The sequence below is a fragment of the Dermacentor silvarum genome, chromosome 7, assembly GCF_013339745.2.
Source record: "Dermacentor silvarum isolate Dsil-2018 chromosome 7, BIME_Dsil_1.4, whole genome shotgun sequence".
NCBI classification, from domain to species: domain Eukaryota; kingdom Metazoa; phylum Arthropoda; class Arachnida; order Ixodida; family Ixodidae; genus Dermacentor; species Dermacentor silvarum.
Genome location: NC_051160.1, coordinates 103,372,240 through 103,394,656, shown reverse-complemented (window position 1 = coordinate 103,394,656; position 22,417 = coordinate 103,372,240). Strand labels below are relative to the sequence as shown.

The following is a 22,417-nucleotide window of genomic DNA, read 5'->3' as shown; positions in this document are numbered from 1 at the left end:
TGCGATGGTCGCGAAACCATGGACAAAGCGGCGGAATTACGCGCTAATACGAGAAAGCTGCGAAGGTCTTTAGGTGTGGTTGGTGTTGGACAATGCTGTACAGCAGCGACCTTGTCGGGATCTGGCTCAATGCTATGATTGCTGACACGTGACCTAATACTTTGATGCTAGCGGCTCGCTAATCGACACTTCTTAGTATTGATCTGAAGACCGGCCTGGATAGACACGTGAGAACGTCGTCTAAAACGTTCTAGGTGCTGGGAGGAAGCTGGCCGAAAAGATGACAATGTCGTCCAGGCAACAATGGCAGGTTTTCCATTTGAGGCCAAGTAGTACGGTATCGATCATTCGTTCAAATGTGGCTGGCGCATTGCACAGACCAAAAGGCATTACGTTGAATTCGAAAAGGCCACCACGTGTTGCAAACGCCGTCCTCTCTTTGTCGGCTCATCATCGGGATCTGCCAATATCCAGAACGCAAGTCGAGGCTCGAAAAGTATTCGGCACCTTGTAAGGTATCCAAAGCATCGTCCATACGGGGCATAGGGTACACCTTTAGGGTATTTTTTTAGTGCTCTATAATCGACGCAAAAGCGTACTGAACCGTCCTTTTTAACTAGGACAACAGGAGACGACCAAGGGCTTGCTGAAGGCCTTATAACGTTCCTGCGAGCATGTCGTTGACTTAGTCTTCTATAACTTTCCGTTCAGCAGACGATACACGGTAAGGGCGGCGACGAATGACGCGGGATCCATCGGTTTCGATGTGATGAGCGGCCACGGTGGTTTTACCCCAGCCATCCGAACACACATCAAAGCAAGATTGGTGTTTTCCTTAAGGTGGTCAGCAGCATCAGTCTGAGTTTTTGGGCTCAGATCTGAACTCACAGTGGCCCTGAGAGCACTGAGTGAACCGTCCCGTGGGCGTACACTCGGCGAAGAGGAAACAGCGAAGCAGTGACGACACATACTGGTGCTGCGTCGATAGCATGGCAACGGTGGACCCCTCCGGCTGCAGCAGTGGCTCTGATGTGTTATAGACGTTTTCAGCAGCGGCGCACGGGCGCGGCCATGTTTGATCACGTGATTGCGCCGGCATGACTGGCCTTGTGTTGAAGGCCAGCGAAGGAGCCAGTACTGCTGTAGTCGTGGGCGACTGGTGCGGCAAGCGGGCGTTGTTTCGGGTCCACCGATGGACAGCGGCTGGATCGACGACACAAAGCTCTGGCCCATGGTTCAACGATCATGTAAGTGAACCATTGTTTGTCATTTTAACGTTGTATGTGCTCGCGCCGGAGCGCTCTGGCGCTCGATCATCGTGCATGCGCGTCGCTCGTTCGCGCCGAGCGATTCGAGCTCATGGAGGCTTCTTGTGCGGCGTTCACGTCAGTTCGCTAGTTCTTTTTCTTTTTGTTGTTAGTGCGGTGTACTTAAGCTACGATCTGAGCTGTTTGAAGTGGTTGCCCAGCCTCATCGCGCTTTGCTTGACGGCCTCTAATGTGTATGCTTGGAGCGCCGAGTGAAAAATCCGTGTCCGCTTGTGTGTTGACGTCTCGCTCGCTGGTATTTTAGCTTACCACATACGTTGAGGTAAGCGTTTGCCTCGATACTGGTGCACTGATCTCTGCAGAATTCACCAGTGCGGCGGGGCACGCAATAGTTTCGCGTAGGTGACTTCGGAGCGGCAGATTGTGTTTGTTGGATGTACTAACTGAATGCCCCCGAACGGGTGTTGTTTCATAGTAAAACCCTTCACACGGGCACGTTCGATCGCAATTGAGCCTCGTTCCGAATCCAGTCGGTCGTGATCCGCAAATCGTAATCGAAGTGTCCGATTTCGATCGGAGACCGACGTAAGCAGCTTCTAGCTCAGTGTGACAGAAAAGGAGGTACAACGAGAAAGAAGAGATCCGAAGAAATAACGCTCTAAAAAAAGCCGTTTTATTTTTTATGCACGTATAATTTGACGATCTGTGTGCTGCGTCGACGCCATGCACGTAGTTCTGAGATTTGCAGACAATCAGAATCGGCGGACGTGGCACGTCGTTTACATAAAATACCGAATGAAGAAGTAATTTTTCTGAAAATTGATTTGTACGTACCTTTACTACCTATTAGGCACGTTTATTATTTGCTTCAGACTTAGTTACACTTAAAGCGTTAGAGCCCAAACAACACGATCCTGGTCCTTGGACTGTGTAGTAGCGATCATTTTCGATTGCGATCGAAGTCCGAGCCGGATCGAGGCTCGATCGCGATGGAAAGGGGCCATGTGACAGGGGCATAACTTTGGCTAGCTGTAACTCAAGCGTTTTATAAATGAGAGCTCCCGTTTCAACTTTTTAAACTCTTCATAGGAGAGCAACACCAGCTTAGTAATCAAATATATATTAATTATTGAAACTCCAGAACTATAATTGATAAATCGTGTTATTTCGTGTTATTTAGTTCTATCGTGTTATCTTAGTTCTTTCAAACATCTGCAGATGTCTTGAGGAGTAAATAAAAAATCAGATTTCTTTCATTGCCATTTTTTTTCATTCCCGCAGTACATACAAATGTTTCTCCCCTGTTTCAGTTGTCTACGACTACATGGTCAAGGCAATCGACCAAGATGGGAAGCCTGCACAGGACTACAGGGGGTTTGCAGAGGGCATCAACCTTTTTGACAGTGGCAATGTTGCGAAAGCTTTGTGTCAATTCCAAGGATGGCATCTGTAGGATAAAGCTGTGTTCCAAGCTGCGGTGTTGGGTAGGGATAGTCCTTGGTTGGACGCCCATCGACAAAGTGAATAGAACATACCTGAAAGAAAAGGGTGATTCATGTAATATTTACAATGGTTTGCTTTTATTTGAACATAAGAATAAAGGAGTCCACATAAATAAAAAGCACGCACATGGGTAACGCATGCAGTTCGTATTGCAAACTGACACAAATGTGACAAAAAAAGGCAATAGCAATGTGCTGCCAATGTCTTTTCGATAATCACAAATAATGTCATAATTTCATAGTGTCAAATAATGCTACAATTTCGCGATGTCAAAAGAGGCTATGAAAATTAAAGTAAATATATATATATATATATATATATATATATATATATATATTCAGCATGCGCTTTGGGGAACCCTGAAAGACACAAGGCAGAAGGAAACAGCTGATTTGTAGGTTACCACTGCTTTAAAACACAGCTAATTAAATAATGTCAAACTGGTGAACTTGAAATTATTTACTTTTATTTTCATGGTTTCTCTTGACATCACGAAATTGTGACATTATTGTATATCACTTTACGATAAACACGCAACCAACGCTTCTAGTGTTGTTTGAAACAATAATTTTGTGCTACAGTGTCAACACAGCTAGCATTCGCGCGCCTGTTGCTGGCCACAAACAACGCCAGGTCTACGTTCTGATCACACCGTGCATCCGATACAGCAGCGAAACCAACATATGTAAAATCAGACGCGCAGGCAGGAATTCGTCAAGCTTAACGATTTAAAAATGCGATTCAGATAGCACTTTTCCAATCTTTTCTGCAGGAGTTCTCACCGCGACAACTAGTACGCCTTAATTGGCATCCGATCCCGGCGCATATAGGCACGTGGCGTGTAATTTCGCTTAAGGATAAACATCACTGATAGCAGGTGACTGTTCCAATACGATATCGCTAATGCTTGTGTTCTGCCACTGAAACATCGCACGGTGACCTTAATGTACAGCAAGCGCAAGATGGGAAGCTTATACACTATTCCGCAAGCCGAGCGCGTTCGCTTATTCGCTACTATGATCTGCCACTTACTCTTGCCGATGTGCCTTAATTGAAGCTCTTTCTCTGTAGGTTCGCTATCCAGCATTGTCGGGTGGGCTTGTTTTTCTCTCCTTGAGGAAATCGGTGCATGGAAAACGGCCTCGGGCACGGGCAGTCTTGATGCAGCTGTGACGCGTGTATTTCACACACCGACGTGTTCTACAGCTTAATGTCACCATCACCGTTTTTGCATCCGACCACAGCACACGTTTTCCTCTTAATCTCCACATGGAGCAGAATATTGTTCGACGTTTGACAAACTGCGCTTGTTAAACGCCGCTGGCTACGCTTTCGCGACTGAGCAATGGTAGTTTCGTTTGCACGCCCAAGGCCAGATATGTCCAACACGCGCGGCGCTCCGGTGGCGCCATCTGATTTCAGTTGCACAAACCGGCTGCTGCAAATCGTCTATAGGCGGTCAGACTGGCGCAGCCGCGTGAGAAACGCACTAGACAAGAAGCGATGGCGATTCCCCGAAAAATGCAGCACTGAGAATGGGAAACCACTGCGTCGCCGTCGATATTTTCGCTAGATCTAATGGTGAGAATACGGGCTTGGCCGGGTGGAAGAACAAAATCTGCCGCTGTGACAAGGTGGGGCAGCGAGGAATCGGCAGCGTCAGAGAGCTAGGTGTCCGTAATATGTATAAGTGGTTGTCCGCACGAAATGACAGCAGATGCAGCTGACAAGAAATCCTAGCCTAAGATGATCGGATGAGCGCACGACGAAAGCAGAGTAAACTGTATATGATGGCGAATTCCATCGATGAGGAGACGAGCAGTACACTGTCCGGTAAGGTAAATCGGACTGTCATTGGCTCCACATAAGACCGAGGGCTTGCTGAACACCAACATACGGAGTTTGCACTTTTCGTAGACGGAAGCATAGGTCGCGATGAATAACAGAGATGGCGGCGCCAGTGTCAATAAGAGCGTCGACAGAAACACCTTCCACACAAACAGCGAATAAATTAGTCGGGCGAGCAGGAGGAATTGGGACAGTTCGCAAACAAGCAGTTTCTCCTCCAAAAACGGCAGCGTCTAGTTTTCCGGATGGTTGTCGAAAGATGTGGAGGCAGGACGCAGGGGCGATGAAGTACGGCGGAACGGAGACGCGGTACGACAACGGGGTGCGCGAGAAGACTGGGACAAGTTTTGGGACAACGAAGGTGAGGGCGAGTGACGTGACGAGGATATATAGGGTCCTGGAATGTAGGCGTCCGATCTGGGCACATAGTCTCTCTCATAGGCGGAATAGCCACGTCGTACATCATGCTGGCACCGGCTGCAGAAACGAGAGATGTGACCACGTTAGCCACAGTAGAAACATACTGTGCAAGGTAGCAAACTGGCTACCTACCTTCCGGTTAATCTCCCTGCCTTTCCCATCTCATTTATCTCTCTCTCTCTCTCTCTCTACTGGGCGGGAAGGGCGCCAGGTAGAGTCGTATGGTTGCACGGGGGCCTTCGCTGTCATCGAGGCCAGGTGGTCGCAGACAACGGTGGCAGGTGCAGATGGAACTGGGACCGCATGCCGCGAAGCAATCTCGGCGTAAGAAGGTGCACAAACAGGCGCAGGGGCCTGAGCATGAGTGACACTTGGCATGGACGCCAGTTCGTCTTTAATGATCTCGCGCAAATTGGGAGGAGGAGCGCGCAAAGACACAATGGCGGTGTTGGCCGGAGCATGGCCGTGAAGCTCCACTCGCACGATGATGCAGATGAGCGCTCGCAATTCGTCGTGGTCGGTAAGGTGAGCCTCGCAGGAGGCGCGTGGAAGACGAAAGGAGCAGATCGTGGCAAGTCGTTGGCAAGTCGGGATGATGCCACTAACGGAAGTGGGGTTCTCAATAACAAGGGCGTGAAAAGCAACGGAGTTGATGCCCTTCAGGATATGGCGGATACGTTCCACTTCGGGCATGTCACTCTGAGCGCGACGGCAGAGAGCCAGAACGTCTTCAATGTAAGAGGTATAGGATTCCTCGGCTCCCTGGATGCGGGTAGCGAGCATCTGTTTCGCTACTTCGGAGCGCCCAGCAGATGTGCCAAATATCTGTCGCAGCTGCGCAGTAAATGCTGGCCAATCAGGGAAGTCGCGCTCATGGTTGAAAAACCAAGCTGGGCGACCTGCCTGAGGTAGAAGGCAACGTTGCGGCGCTTGTGTGACTCGTCTCAATGGTTGAAAGCGCTCACCCTGTCGTACTGGTCAAGCCAGTCTTCCACGTCTTCGCCGCGAAGACCAGAAAAAACCTGAGGGTCGCGTTGCGGTGCGGCGACGGACCAAATAGGCCCAGCTGGCGGAGCTGAGGTGGTGGCAGCAGTGGATGCGGTGGTTTGTGCCATGACTGGCCTTGGCGAGCACAACCGTCGACCAGAGCGGGGCTCCAGGGGTGACGGGTAGAGCAAGAGGACGGGGATATCAACGCCCACTCCACCACTTGTGAGACGACGCCCGGGACGAAGGCAGAGCTCTTATATTGTCACACAGCGCGAGACTGCCCACGAACACCAACCCGACAAAATGATGGTGATTATGAGGATGGGTATACACACGATGATGAACTGCACAGTTAGCGCTCACAATATATATATATATATATATATATATATATATATATGTAGTCCAACTTCGCCGATAGATAATAAACTAGTCGCAACCAATTGTCACAGTCAATATGAATAATGGCGTCGTCAATTGCTCTTGCTTTTCCCCTTTTCTTTCTTCTCTGGCTTACAAAAACTTCTCTCACGCTGGACTTTTGCTACTGCAGAATCGTAACTTACACTGCTGAAATTTTCTTTTTGGCTTCTCTCTGATAGCGTCATTATTAGAGTACATAAAACTTGCACGACAAGCTCTAGCGGCCTTCATTTTTGTGTGGTCCTCATTTTCTGCCATAATAATATTTTTTCTTCTGCGGAATCAATGAGAACAAGGACGCCTTACCAATCTGAAGTGGTCTATTGTTCCTCGTTAATGATCCTTTAAAATCGATCGCCGAGACGGAGCAGAAATTCAATTCGAAATGCACGTCGACTGCCGTCTTCATCCTTCTAGGTAGTAGTAGGAACAGCCGAAAATAAATAGCGCCGCTTTACAGAAAGAAAAAAGATATTAGGGACATGGAGTAGTGAACTAAGGAACAAGACCTGCGTAGCTACAGAAACAATGACAGCGCCTCACAGCGTGCTCCATCGAAGACTCGGAAACATGCTACCCCACACCCAACTCAACGGTGTATCCGGCCCCAAAACACCCAAACGAAAAGAAGAAAATTAAAACCGGGACAGAGCTTTCCGTAATGTCATCTGCTAAGACAAAAGGAACGGACGGCGTCACGACTCGGCGTCGTCTGCTGCCTGTATGCACAAAAGCAGACGGCCCAGATTGAGTTACGTGACAGTCTATATTGAACGGGCCCTCCGAGAGGACTGGGCCTTCATTTCGTGTTCCCAAAAATAAGACCGCTTGGACCAGTGAAAGTGGGACAGGCTTCCCAGTGAATGCCGACTAGAAATAAAAAAGAAAAGAAAAGAAATAATGTACAATAATCGTCTGAGCAGGAGCGCATGCACTTGGAAGCGCGCACTTAGAAGCCTGTGATTCGCGCAGCTATCAGAACTATCAGTTTCGGCGAGAAAAAAAATAAAAAGAACTAAAATAACGGTTCGAGCCCTCGCAGTAGTGCGCAGTAGTAGTATAATATTAGTAGTAGCCAAGTAGTAGTAGTATTAATATATTATAGTACAGTAATACACGAGCGCCGCGGAACCGTTGAGCTCGTCTTCTTCTGCCATGCCGAGGAGGATGAACACGAAATAACGACAGCCACTAAGACTGCAGTGGCAATCGGCACTGTCCAGCTCGAGAAAAGAATTCGTACAAATGCGCCCGCCATTCAAGTTCGCTTACTGTCGTGTAGTCAAAGAGGAGGCAAACTTTTCTTTCAATTTTTTATTATATATATTATCATTTTTACGGACCGCGGAGGCACAGAGCGCCAAGGTGCAGTGCAGTTCGTGTTTTGCGGGCGTATAGGCTCGTATGCTGAATTCTTCAGAATCGCCACAGAGTGGCATGGGACATGGAATAAAGGGGCAGCAACGTCAATGTGCACAACGGTGTCGTGCTAAGGTTAAAGTTCAAGGCTACGTCAGATTGGTGTATCGGATAAGGTGATATCCCTGCTTCGCTGGCCAACCACCTTCCCTGCTTGGCTTGCCACCCAATATTTTTAAGCGAAGCTTTATAGGCTCCTGGCACTGGTTGTGGTGTCACGCTGAAAAGTGGGCCGATCCTGGTGATAGTGCAGAAATGATCCAAGCTTTGGGCTCGGGGACCTGCAACGCGCCCTTGAACAAGCCTTGTCACACGTGGGACCCAAAGAGACAAAATCACCAGCTTTTCCCCCGTCGAGAAAATGGGGCTAAGCGGAGCTTGTAGTCCGATTCTAGCGTGAGGGCTTCCGAAGCCCTGGCGAAACGTCAGCGAAGCAAGGGCTTCGCTGATGGTACTCCCCTTAGCAAGGGGAGTGATTTAATGGCATGAGGTCTTTTGGCGCACTCCAATGTTACATGACGCAATGAAGGCCCGGACCCGCACCACGGGCAAGAGTTACTAGACAAGGTTGGGTTTAGTTTATTGTATTTACCTAAATGTGGGTAGGTATGCGTCTGTATTCTTCTATATATCTGCGCCTCCTCCACAGTAAGTTGTTTGTGTGGTGGGGCGTACTGCGGTGGTGTTCTTCGCTGGGGCACTAGTATATCGCGGAACAGTAGGGAATCGTCTACTTGATCGCTGTGCTATCTCAAGCTCGGTTAACAAAGCCTCGGGCAAGAGTGTGTGCCTTTTCGTTTCAGGAGATGCCCTCGTGGCTAGGACACCATAAAATTGCATGATCTTCTTTCGATGTCTCGCCGATGATCTCAAGGTCGACTTGTGGTATGCGGCCTTGTAGATACATTCTACATGCCACTTGTGAGTGGGACATTATTAAAGCTGTGCTGTTTTGCTTTTCCTTGCATGCGATAGCGAGTAAAATGATGTGCTGAATGTTGAATGTGCTGTTTCCACCACCCCTCTCTGTGCAGGTACCTTTATTGTATATTTGTTTTAGTTTGTGCATATTGCGTATTTTGAGGAGGGTGCTTTCTTAACATTGCTGTACCGTTGCCTTCTGCTACCTTTGTCTTATGGAGCAGTGTGGCTAGTCAAGCTACCATAACGCAGGCTTTACCCCACTGGCCTTTGTCACGTATGTACATTCCGGTCCCTACCAATGTGGTTAAATAAATCAACTGAGCTGAAGATATCAGAAACACAAAAAGCTAAGCCATCTTTCTCCATGGCATTTTCTCTCTTCGTCCAGCGCTGCAGATTGCGACTATCCGGACAATCACTAAGCGGCAGTTGGCTTTAAATCAAGTGTTTATCACCGCATGGCTTCAAACGGAAACATGTAAATTATTCATTTTTAATTTATTCATTTTCCCAACACTGCGGACATCTGTCCAAGCAGGAGGCGCCTACATGAGGAAATACAACAAAAAACGAACATACAAATATACACAAGCGTCATGAAAAGCAAAAGAGTCAACAAGATACATCTGCCGTAAAACAATGTACTATGCCCGTTTAGAAAACTGCGCCTGAAATTGGTGCAACGTACATGCAAATGAAGAAAAAGGAAAATAATTCGAGAGCAGGAACTTCGCATCTCGGCCTAGAATTTTCTTTTTTACAAGATGTAAGACATTATCCGCCGCGAGATGTAAGACCATGTGGAACGTTTAAACCAAGGACAGTAGAGGCTTGTTGAAGAAACGCCAAGAAAAAAGCTTCTTTAATGCATCAGTATAAACTGCAGTCTCGGTCCTTTTCTATTACATATTCAAGAAACTCGCGAACGATAAAATATCGTGCATAGAGCGTTGATGTAACATCCTCCCCGACCGCTATGAAGGTCACAACGCGTGCATACAAGGCCGTCTGCCTCAAGGCGGAACTCGACGAATCGGGAGCTGCAGCAAAAAGCATGCAAGTGAGTCCCGCGTGTCAGCACCGAAAGCGCTCGACAGAAACCATACGTCCTTTCGATAAATAGAGCAGTCAAAGAGGCTGCGAAATCGGTAAAAAAACATCGGCAGCAATGGAGCCGCAAACAAATAAATGTAAGTCTCTCATTATTTTTTCATTAAACTTTGCTGACTACGCACACCGTGATGCTCATCAGCTGTCATGGAGAGTCTGGTAAAATTGCAATATGCATTCATTTTATCGTTTAGAAATCGCCCATATTAATGTAACAATATATAATGTTGCAGTCACACGCTCGCTTTCAATGACCATAGACAGCAAACATCTTTCAAATCCTCGAGTGACATTGGTTGCCTTCCGCGAGCCCGAGCAAATGAACCAATTAGGCCCACGCGTTACAGTAGCCTTTGGTTTCAGTGGTCATTGAAGTCGTGCGTGTGACTGCGATATAAGCCTCCCAGTTCCCAAGGTAAGTGAGAAAGTTACATGCAAGCATCATATTTAAATTGAAGGATGGCCAATTGCTAGTCAACGCTGGGCGTTTGCACCTGCAGGCCTATGAGTCGTTTTTGTTTTTAAATTCATGCCCCCAAAACTAAAAGAGCTGATATTTGGTGGCAGCGCCTTACGTATTGTTAAAGCTTTTAACGCAGACCAATAGTTGATGAACCATCATCTCATGAAATTAGGGTATGAGCATTCGTTGAACTATTCGTGAAACTCAGATGAAGTGCAGCAAACGGCAGCGTAGAGGCGAAATGGCCATTTTTGTCTGCTAAGGTCAGAACACACACACATATATGAGCGTTAAAGAAACAGTTGACACCAACCAGCCGCTACTATTACCCGAGTGTTCTAACGCAGTCAACAGGCAAACACCTGGAAGTTTTTAAAAAATCCCAGCCCTTCCGTAGTCGAGAAAGTGGTGGCAAGTGAAGCGTGGGGCGAGACGACACTGTCGCAGGCGTTCCGCTTAGTTTGCCATTGACACAGGGCCGGCGGCTCTTCGCTGATGTTCGTGTTCAACATGGCGCTGCTCCGGCCACTCGCGGTCCGCGGCTCTTCGCTGACGCTTCGCCAGGGCTTCGGAAGCGCTCACGCAAGAATCGGACAACCTAGCTTCGTTTGCCTCCCATTTCTCGACAGCGGAAGGGCTGGTGATTTTGTCTCTTTGGGTCCCACGTGTGACAAGGGTAGTTCAAGGGCGCGTTACAGGTCCCCGAGCCCACAGGAATATGTGCCATCGAGCTTGCACCCTTTCTGTGCTTACCAGGATTGGCCCACTTCTCAACGTGACACCACCACCACCGCCGATACTTGTTAGCCTATAAAGCTTCGCTTTAAAACAAGAACACACGCAGACTCAACTCCAGTTGAAATTTACGTAAAGCTAAGCATTCTTGGTGCGATTAACTCATGAACGATGCGTGTGCGTATATGAAGTGTGAGTTTCGAGGCAAAACGCCAGCGCGAGGCAAACCAGCGACACGGATCCGTTCGTCTTTCTCTTCCTCACTTCAGCAGCCATGCGACCACAGCGACGCTTGTGCTAACTCCGTCATTACATAGTACAAAAGAGCAGCATGTTATACGACGAAAACATTTCATTTGCAGTGAATTATAGGTAACTTTATATTATACACACATATTTACGTCAAATGTATGTTATTTGTTTAAATTTTTAGTGGTGTCGATAGTAGTTGTTTCTCAATGATCTGGCGCAACCCACTCGAGGGGACCGACCGTAAATCAGGCGGTGCAAAGGTTAAAAAAAGTTGTCCTAATTTTGAAGAGTATGATTTCAATTAAAACTGGAAATTTGAACTCGTATAGTGTCGTGTTCATCAGGGAGGTACAATCTCTAGAATCAGCAATGAGACACAATCTCTCCAATGCTATTCACTGCCTGTCTAGAAGGAGTATTCAAGCTCTTAGACTGGGAAGGCTTAGGAGTGAGGATCAACGGTGCATACCTCAGCAACCACCAATTTCCAGATGACATTGTCCTATTCAACAATAACGGGGATGAATTACAGCAAATGATTGAGGACCTTAACCGAGAAAGCGTAAAAGTGGGGTTGAAGATTAATATGCAGCAGACAAAAATAGTGTCCAATAGCCTGGCAAGGGAACAAGAATTCAGGATCGCCAGTAAAACTCTAGAGTGTGTAAAGGAGTACGTTTATCTAGCTCAATTACTCACAGGGGACCCTGATCATGAGAAAGACATTTACAGAAGAATAAAATTGAGTTGGACTGCACACGGCAGGCATGGCCAAATCCTGACTGGGAGCGTACCGCTGACATTGAAAAGAAATTTGTGCAATGATTGCATTCTACCGGTGCTAAGATATGGGGCAGAATCTTGGAGGTTAACAAAGAAGCTCGAGAACAAGTTAACAACCGCACAAAGAGCGATGGAACGAAAAATCTTAGGACTAACGTTAAGAGACAGGAAGAGAGCGGTGCGGATCAGAGAACAAACGGGGATAGCCGATATTCTAGTTGACATTAAGCGGAAGAAATGGAGCTGGGCAGGCCATGTAATGCCTAGCATGGATAACTCCTGGACTATTAGGGTTACAGAATGGATACCAAGAGAAGGAAAGCGCAGTCGAGGACGGCTGAAAACTAGGCGGCGTGATGAAGTTAGCGGATATGCAGATGCAAGTTGGAATCATCTAGCGCAAGACACGGGTGAGTGGAGATCACAGCGAGAGGCCATCGTCCCGCAGTGTGCATGAATAGGCTAATTATGATGATGATGATGATCATGATGATGATGATGAGTTTTGTGTTTCTGATGGGTGGGTTTCTAGTGCAACTGCGGATCGAAACGCGCCAAGCGTCTCAACGCACTGGCTTGCCCGCGAGAAAGGGTGTTCTAGCCGCTTGTCGACGCATGCGTCCATGGCGTCATGATTTGAATATCAGGCTTGTGTGCTAGACATCCCGTGTTCGAATCCTGCGGTCGGATAATGTTATTATCGTTTATTTACTTATTTATAATGCATTACTTGGTGGAAAGTAAGTAACAAAGCCGTTTGAAGCCAAAAGGACGAAAGCGTGCATATCATTATACATTCCTATGCTGGCTGAATCGTTGTGTTGCAGCCCCCCGTAACATACTACAGGGCCACAGTTGACTCTAGTAACTATTGTACAAAGCTTGAAACTCGTTAACGCCTCCTTCGCTGCACCGTTGCTAGATGCCACCGCCATCCCGTTAAACGTGTTCAGCATTCGAGGTCAGATACGTACGAACAAGTACCTCGGCAAGAAAGCTTCGCTTTAAAAAAGAATAACATTCATACGCATTAAATCAGTTTAAAACGACAAAACTTGTGCATGTGCCCATATTCGCAAACAAGAAGCATGTACGCTAGAACTGATCGCAAGATGCTAGCCAATCGTGATGTGGACGAAGGAGGTCGGCCAATGGCAGACTGCACTCCCGAACGATTGGCCGGCCCCTGGTGTGCATGTAGTGTGCACTTTCAGCAAGGGAACTTTCTGCCGCTGTTTCTGTCGTCATGATTATTACATGTATGAAGTATGTAATATGTCACTCCGTATGCTCAAGACTGCCATGAATATCCTCTCGCGGGATACAACATCATTCACGGTGTAGCGTGCGTTTAAATTGGGGACTGCCACCATGCACGAGGTTTTATTTTATTTTATTTTATTTTGCCATTATCGGCCTTGCGGTAAATCCTCCTAATTAGAAAAAAAGGATTCATCGCATTTTCAATGCTCCGTCTAATTAACCAGGGCCTGGTGCGGCTGGTGTTCACCTCTATTATCCAAGAAAATATTTCATTCATACATCTGACCGGTGGTGTAAATGATCCTATCCAGCAGTAGACGCGAGTCTTCATCGGTGCTTGATCCAGAGGAGTTCCTTTCCTGTTTCTGATCAAGAACAGGAACGAAAAGTAGGCAAGATATAAATATCCTTCTTACTTTTCTACAAAAGGCCTATCATGTTCCGTGCAGAGAACACGACCCACTCGTCCCTTCCTTCTTTGACTTGGGGCAGTTTCAAACCAGACATTAAAGGCACGGCAGAACGAGGCGCTTGTTGCTGCTGCTTGCTAATTTCCGCCTTGCTGCTGCAATTTTTGCTGCTCCTACTGTCGTGTTCTATTCCTTGTCATTGTTTTGCTTCAGCCTTTCTTATCTATGGTGCGCCCTTCTTTCTATCTATGCTTCTTTTCATTCCTCCCTGAAGAATGGGCAGGCGCTGTGCCCCATCCCTTAGCAGTCACCGCCTGCTCCTGCCCTGCTTTTCCTCTGTGTTTGTGGGTGTAAATATGTCTCCCAACCTAATAATATAATAACAATTATTGTCTTAGTAACACATGCGTCAAGCACTTCTCGGCCACACAAGTATACGCAAGTTAGGTACCCATAACAGCAGTAGTGGCTATCCAATTTTTATCTGGAAAGTGCGTACGGTGCTCAGCAATATCTAGAAGTGTCGTAAATTGTCGCCGCGCGCGGTATGCTGTGCATGCGAGTGAAAGCGCGCGAGGGACGCGCGCTTTGACGGAGAGCGAACGCACGGCGGAGAGAAATCGCGAAGTCTTTCCTTGTGCGCTAGGCGATGGGGGGATGACAGGGAGGGAAGGGAGACGGCGTTTAGCTGCGGCACCAAACGCGTATCTTGCGACCGGGCACCAGAGGAACTGGCTACTCAATCTCCCACGCGAAAGGAGGAAAGCCGGAAGGCAGCGCGGGAGGGAGGCGGCGCGGCTTCTACTCAGCCACAAACTGCGTCCTTGTACTTTGGGCGGCAACGGGCTATCGCCCGCACCGTATCTTGTAAGCGATCTTCACACGGGCCTTACCTTTGTATGGGCTGTGCTTTCGCCGCTTAGTTTCCATTGAAGGGACAGACCGCACGAACATTCGGTCACTGCTGGAGCCGCGCTTGCTCAAGCCAGTGTTTTCACAGTGGTTGTTTGCGGTCATCGAGTGTGATCTGTCCATGTTTCCTTGTGCGCGCTGACACCATGCTTGTTAATTCAGTTAGTAAGCGAATGTGACCTAGTTTCTGCAGCCAGTAAAACTACTATCCTTACTCCATATAGCTCGCTACTAATTTGCTATCGCAATTGATGCTTCGCCTTTCAGGCAAAACTATGACTTTTTAACTACCCTGTGATCCATGTTATCATTCGTGCTTAACACAGAACAGTTGTCTAAATAGCCTACCTACAAATCAATATGAACCGGTATTAGCTAGTAAACAAGCTCCCCTCCTCCTTCATTTTACATGCGCAATGCAACTTCCCTTTGAATTCCGCCAGTAAAGAAGGTAACTGCCACGAAGCTAGGACACAACTGTTTTAGAAATTCATCGTCTCCAGCTTATGGAATCAGCAACTGAAGACACTTTATCTCCATAAAGCTTGTGACCTTTTGCGTGCAAGCAAAATTGCCATCTAGCATTTCCCGCGGCGAAGCAACCTAGCTGCGCCGCTTGTGGCTGGGATTGGCGTTGGCGAACGCTTACTCCCCTCTTATGGGAATGTCCAAGAGCCTGATGTGCGCCTATTGCAGGCGCGAAGAAACCATCAAGACTCTATTGTGTACCCGTCCTCGCTATTAAGCACAACGCCTCTCTCTTAGGACAACTTTAAACCGACTGGACTCGAGACCGTTCTCTGAGTCAAAGATACTCGGACCGTTGGAACACCCGTCACTAGCACAAAAAGCGATTCGTGTACTACTACATCCTAGCTACTTAAAGTAGCGTCCTCCGTGTACGCTACCTTAAGTGCACCGGTGCAAGCAACAGAAAGCTCTCTCGGGAGTTTTTCATGTTGCACAACATCATTCTCTTTGACACTTTGATAATTAGAACAGTACTTCTCGTCTTAGATAATTAATTACAATTACCTAATTAAATCTCAATAACAAAAAAATTACTGGCGGCTACTCCACTGTACTGGAAACAATACGCACTAGGTTTGCTCCGCGTACCGCCGTTCCTCTTTTTTTAAATTATGCTGCGTGATAGCTGGGACGCCCTGTATATGCCGTGTCCGTACACACTAACCTACGTTTTCTCTCTACGCGTCAGTGGATTCTCACATTCTAAATAGTGGTACGGTCCTAAATAAGTGACGCCTATCGTCGTTCTAAATTAACAGTGAGTCTTTACGTGATGACTGGGCGATCTAGATAGGTACAAGAAAGACAGCGAGATTAAACAGACGCACATCCAGTTTGGAAGAACAAGAAAAGCTATAGGGCGCTCTTTTTTATACTCACGACCACATGGAGCAGAAAGACAATGAAGGCACGGAAGGCATATGGGAAATTACCGTTATATTTAATTTACATGTAGAAATATTATTAGGAATGAAAATAGAACTGCAGGAGAAGACAATTTGCCGCAGGTGTGCGGTCTACGGCTGTTTGTCATTATTTTGCGTCTCATGTAAGATTACCAACAACAACTATTACATAATTTCTAAACGAAAAGAGTATAACTTCTCCTTACTGGAATAGTGTTACGGCGGGCTTATTCGCTACAACCCAGCTTGTCACCACGAATCCCTCGCTTTCTTTATCGCTACCTATGGCAGCTCAATTTGAAGGTGATCGCGTACAGCTCTCTGTCAAATTGCACCTAAATCACATCTTGATCAATGATTCTCTGAGCTGCCGGAGTTGAGTTGTGTGGAGGTCTGCCGGATTCTTATGGTGACAAAAATGCCTGATTGCTGTAAGACTATGAGTGACCGCTACGAAAGCGTCACTTATGTTACAGCAGGCCAAGGACGCCCCAATGCCACATCTCGCCACTTCGATCCACGGAACGAAAACTTATTTTATGCGCACCACTCGCAGATGTGCGGAAAATACGAGATTCGTAAATGGTCAAGATATCCGCAGCGGACACAATACGTGCAATTTCTCTTTAAGACCAAGAAATTAGCGCCAATGCTGCCAAAGGTCTTATACGTTATTATTTTTTAATGGTGGGATCTGAGTGTTGTGCCTTATCCGTGCAAGTGCATTCACCCCAATTCTGTCGTCGCGCTCGCTCCATCATCTTCATACAGGCTTCTTGCTGCATAGTCTTCGCCACGTCATTGTCGTCACGCACTCGTCATCATCCCATAGTCATTGTGTAGTCGTCATACAGTCATCGGTATGCATTCGTTGTCATACAGTTGGGATGCAGCAGTGCCCATCTTATCGTTGAAATCTTGTCATACCTTGGTCGTCACACAGTCGTGCTCGTCCTCAGGTCGTCACCGCGAATGCCATCATTCTACCATCGTCATCGTTTAAGAAGCTCATCGTCATCGTGCCGTCGTCATACAGTCATCGTTATGCATTCTTTGTAACACAGTTGGGATGCAGTAGTGGTCATTTTATCGTCCAAATCTCGTCATACCATGGTCGTCACACACTCGTGTACGTCCACAGGTCGTCACCACGAATGCCGTCGTTATACCATCGTTATCGCTTAAGAATCTCATCGACATCGTGCCGTCGTCATACAGTCATCGGTATGCATTCGTTGTCATACAGTTGGGATGCAGCAGTGCCCATCTTATCGTCGAAATCTCGTCATACCTTGGTCGTCACACACTCGTGCTCGTCCTCAGGTCGTGACCGCGAATCTCTTCGTTATACCGTCGTCATCGTTTGAGAATTTCATCGTCACTGCTTCACACAGTCGTCACCATCCTGCCGTGCTCGTGGACGACCTTGGCAAGATAGTATCCGACCGAAGTGCAACACTACCGGAGTAAGTCGCATACTCAGGACGACACAAACCAAGTCTCAGGACGACCACTGCAGATGTAAAGAGCCTTGACTTCGGATATATGCTGTGTCGCCACATATTCCACGTAATCGCTTTACCCTCGACAGCCATCGTGAAATGAGTGCCACCCTAATTTTTTAGAACCACGCATAACCTGGCAATTCGGAAGTATTAACGTGAGTGAGGGCCGGTAAGTGTGAGTAAACTTCAGTGTGAGTGCGAGTGAGTGCGTATCCTGAGGAAAATATTTGGGATTGTGTATGAGTGAGTGCCTTCTTATTCCGCCGACCTATGCGTGGAAGATTATTACATAGCTCAGTCTTTTTTGTGTCTGTGCATCTTTTAAAATGTGCGTCATTTTTTTTTTCTGCTGTCCAGCACGCATAGGTAATCTCAAAACTTGGATTGCGGCATTTTGCTTCTTGCTGATGGGCATGTTCCCTCCTTCAGGTAAGAGTGAACGTAATCTCCACTGATAAAGGCATTGTCATTGTTATCGGGAGCAGTTTTAAGCAGGCTCATTTTATCGCATATTTTCAAGGGGCCGTCTTCATTGAAAACTTTAGCCATGGGCGAATTCTCCCCGTGGTGTGCTACTACAAGATCAGCCAGGCTTTTCGCCCTTATCCCATGAACTATACTGTGGAAGACATACCCGGGAACCTTTGCAGCCACGTGAACCTGGCTTACTTCGGATTGAACGAGACGACTTGGACTATCAAGCCGGACTCCAGGAGTAAGACGTCATAAACATCTCTGCGGGAAACAGTAGCAGAGTTAGAGTGCCGGATCTCATTAGAATTTGCAGTATCTACGACAAAAAAGATAAGCAAGATTTGACAGCATTTACGGCTACGCCTAAACCATTGAATATGAAGTGTTACTGTCACTTTCTAGTGGCATACTCTCGTCAGCCATAAGGACACGTCCTTGTAGCATATATTGCAAAATGGGAAGAAAGTAAGTGTATAGAGAACAAGCGCTATGTTTCAGCTAATATTTTGTGGTACTGCTACTACTTATTATTATCACAGAAACCAATCTGCTCCCCACATTTCATGGTTAACAGGTTGTAACGCGCAAAGCACATAAGAAAATGCCTTCAAAGAAAAAAAAAACAGCGTTCATATGACCTTAAGTTGCAGTGTCCTTTTGTTAGAATACTACCCAAATGAAACAAAAACGGAGGTGAGGAAATATTATGAGCGTCAACTAACTACACAAAACAGCAATAAAAATGATTCGCCATATTTTCTCTTTTTTGTTTCAAACGTAAGAGACACGTTAACCGAATGCACGCCTGTAGCTACGAGGCGTCATGCACACATGCTGTCTACACATGGTTCAAGTATTCATTTTTTTAATATTCTGAACTCAACATTATTTCCGTAGCTTGCAAAGTCATTTTCATGGGCGCCATCAGATAATAGCTGTGGTACAAACAGTTTCGCTAAGCCGAGGACATTTACAGGGCGTGGCGAAAACACTTTGAATAAAAAAATACATACAAAGTACAAGTTTTGATCCTATATTCAACGTTATCAAAGAAGATAAACATTCCATTTCTCAGCAAGCATAATTCGATTATAAAGCGATTTATCCTCTACTTTATTAACCCTAGTGATAGTCTTGTAATGATAATCGAATGATTCTTCTTTCTGGGGTTTTACGTGCCAAAACCAGTTCTGATTATGAGGCACGCCGTAGTGGAGGCTCCGGATTAATTTTGACCCCCTGAGGTTCTTTGCTTGTCCCATCAGTCTGAACAATTTAGTGCCTTCCACCTAAGCATATTGAGGGAAAATTCACGTTCTGTATATGCCTTCGCTTTTCTATGAAAATGTACGTAACTGGTGCTCGGATTCTTCAGGCCGAACTCAGTCACGCCCATCCTTACCGGTACAAAAACCAGTGACAGGTTGGATATGTTTGAGGTTTATTTTTAAATCATCTGCCGTGTGCAGCAGGCATCAGAACAATACAGTTTTGCCTAAGCTTATAGTTAGCAAAGTTTGCCGCCTTTCCTCCCATATTAACAGGCGCATCAGTGAGCTACCACTTGCATTCATAGTACAACGACTAAAGTAAAAACAAAAAAACCTGCGTACAATTGCTGATCTAGCACATTGCTCACATTCACATTTTCTTCCCCAATAACTTCACGCAGAGCTCGCGTTAACAACTTGCTTTATCTGTTAGTCGACTTTACAGAGTTTGATCAGCTGAAGACCAAGTTCCCGCGATTGAAGACGCTCCTTTCAATCGGAGGGTGGAAAAACAGCCGAGCCCAAGTGATATCGTTCATGGCTAGTACAATGACCCGGCGAAGAGCATTCATCAACCACACTGTCCAAACGCTCCTGAGCAACGGCTTCGACGGCCTTGACATTTTCTGGATGTTTCGTGGAGAGGTTCACGGAGACCGAAACGGGACTGACAAGATCAACTTCGTCAGACTCTTGGAGGTCAGAAAGTCAACATGTTCCATTCATCACATTATGTAAGGCAAGTTAGCCGAAGGAGCACAAAGAGTTCACTTACATAGTGCACGATTAAACCATAAAGAAACAGTATCTAAGGAAATGTATGTGCAGTAAAAATAACCACGCTTTGCCTACATGTGGTAGTCAACCAGGAGCGTCAACGGAAAGTTAAAGGACACATGCCTAAGCTTCCATCACGAGCACAGTTTGGGTTTTACTAACTGCACAGTGCTTGAGATTATAACTCCGCGTGGCAACAACCTGGTGCTTTTGGAAAGAGGCGTCTTCGTTTATAGCCAAATTTTTGCCAAGTAACATCGTGCACCTCACATTGACATTGCATATTAGCTTGTGCTCCTAGAGCCTATGCAGGAACAATGCTCCATAATAAATAACACCCGAATAATCCATGACAGCCCTGTTAGTGCGAGCTCCACATCTCAGTAAAAAAACAATAATGCCTGCTAGAGATGAGCTTTGGCGTTTCTAGTCCTTGGGAAATGACCAGGGCCCTGACTGAAAAAGCTTTTCGTTCGTAAGTGCTCAATGGCATTGATATGCCGCCTTCACTAATGATCTGTTGAGTGTCGACATTGGCTGGACATTGTTCTTACGAACAATTCTAGCCTAATAGCTTATTTGTGACTACGGACCCTGGGTTCAAATTCACAAATTCCTTCGTTGTTAAGTGTTTGTAACTGGCTGACTGCCTTCGATCGCTAATAATATGTCCGACATCAAGATTGGCAGGCATCTGATTAGGCGAAATATTCTTGCGTAAAAACTTCATTGTGAATACGGGCCCGTATTACGAAAAATCTCCTACGCTGTTCGTAAGAACGAATTTCAGCCAACGCCGATGTTGAACATAATAATATTAGTGAGGGCATCCGACCAGCGGCAAAGAACACTCACGAACAAAAATCCTAGTGAATTCGGTGCATGTTTATTTGAGAATTCGGTCCTGTCTTCGCGCGCGTATTTCTTCACTAAATGCGAGCTCAAAAGTGTGCTCTGGTATTTGCGATAGAAAGACTACTTTCCGTGTAGGAATTATACGCTGCCTTCAAAGGGCACAAGCTTCTGCTTACAGCTACCGTTCCCATTGACCAGCACATACTGGATGCCGGATACGACATACCGGCAATCGACAGGTACGCTGATTGTGCGTCATTTTCCTTCTTCACCTGACGGGGTACCGCATAGCATTTTACAGATAAATAAATGCGTGCACGCATTCATCGCAAAGGAGCTGCATAAATAGCCTGTAGAGATTGTCGTGCACAATTAAACACTCGAAGTATGGGGGCTGGGTTGTGCATATTCAGACAACTCTAAGCACTTTCTCTCGTGTGGGCCTTTGTCCTTGAACGCAGCTGCAGTAGATATTGGGTCTTCATAAGATCGGGAGCCAAACAAATAACAAATTATCTGGGCTTGTTGGCACATGATGTAACATTAGAGATAAACAGTGCAGGGCGCACAATCAGGGGCACAGACTTCTATGTGTGCCACGTACCCCGGCTCAGTTTCTGTCTTTATTTACAAGAGAACTCAATTTCCACTGTTCAGAACGTCTTGGTGCAGGTCGAGGCATCTCTCCTTTATGCCTCTCTCACTTTCTGTTCAGAACGTCTGACCTATTGTTTTTCACTGTGGTAATTGCCCCTTGACATTATCAACTAACGCTCAGTAGACGGTATATCTATAGGCCTCGATGGCGCCTCACGTTGTAGCTCTGCTGAAACTGAACTAAGCAATTAGGAGCAGATCCTACGTACTTTCCCTATAAATGTTTACATTTGCACTTCATTTATAAGAAATGTGCCAGCTGGCTGACAAATCTTTGAGCTTGTCGGCCAATATGCAACCTCAGTGGCTGCAAGTAGTCACGGCTGGAGGAACCTCACGCAGCCGCCTGCGCTTGCTTGAACCAATAGCGGTGGAGTGCAGGAAAAGCAGGGGCAAGCCTTTGTTAAACAAGCATTACCGTACCGGGTTGTCAAGACTTACCGTACTTTAACGACGAAATAGCGCCGCTTAACATACCTTGGTAAGTTATGACCCGTTGAAAGTGATCCACGAAATCGCTGCTTCCTAGCAAACTGTGTTCTAGCGAACTATTGCTTATTGTTAGATGAAAACAGGGGACGTCTACGCTGACAATAAATCACTATGGCTTCGTTGATAGGGGCACGGTGTGAAACTACTTTGAAATGACATGTGTACAAATAAATTTTACATGCTTGAAGAAGTTATGTAGCGCTTCGGTGAACCCAGTGTCAGATAGG

At 46.5% G+C, this 22,417-nt stretch overlaps 1 protein-coding gene and 1 long non-coding RNA gene across 2 annotated transcripts in view; both read left to right on the top strand.

Moving 5' to 3' along the window:
• The window catches only part of LOC119459049 (endochitinase), a 177,606-nt gene that overhangs the window by 141,604 nt on the left and 13,585 nt on the right, over positions 1 to 22,417 (top strand). The gene's annotated exons all lie outside the window — the stretch shown is intronic.
• LOC125946909 (uncharacterized) lies at positions 9,744 to 18,366 on the top strand. Its single transcript, XR_007467977.1, has 3 exons — positions 9,744 to 9,985; positions 18,022 to 18,093; positions 18,185 to 18,366. It is a non-coding gene; the product is annotated as an uncharacterized LOC125946909 (long non-coding RNA).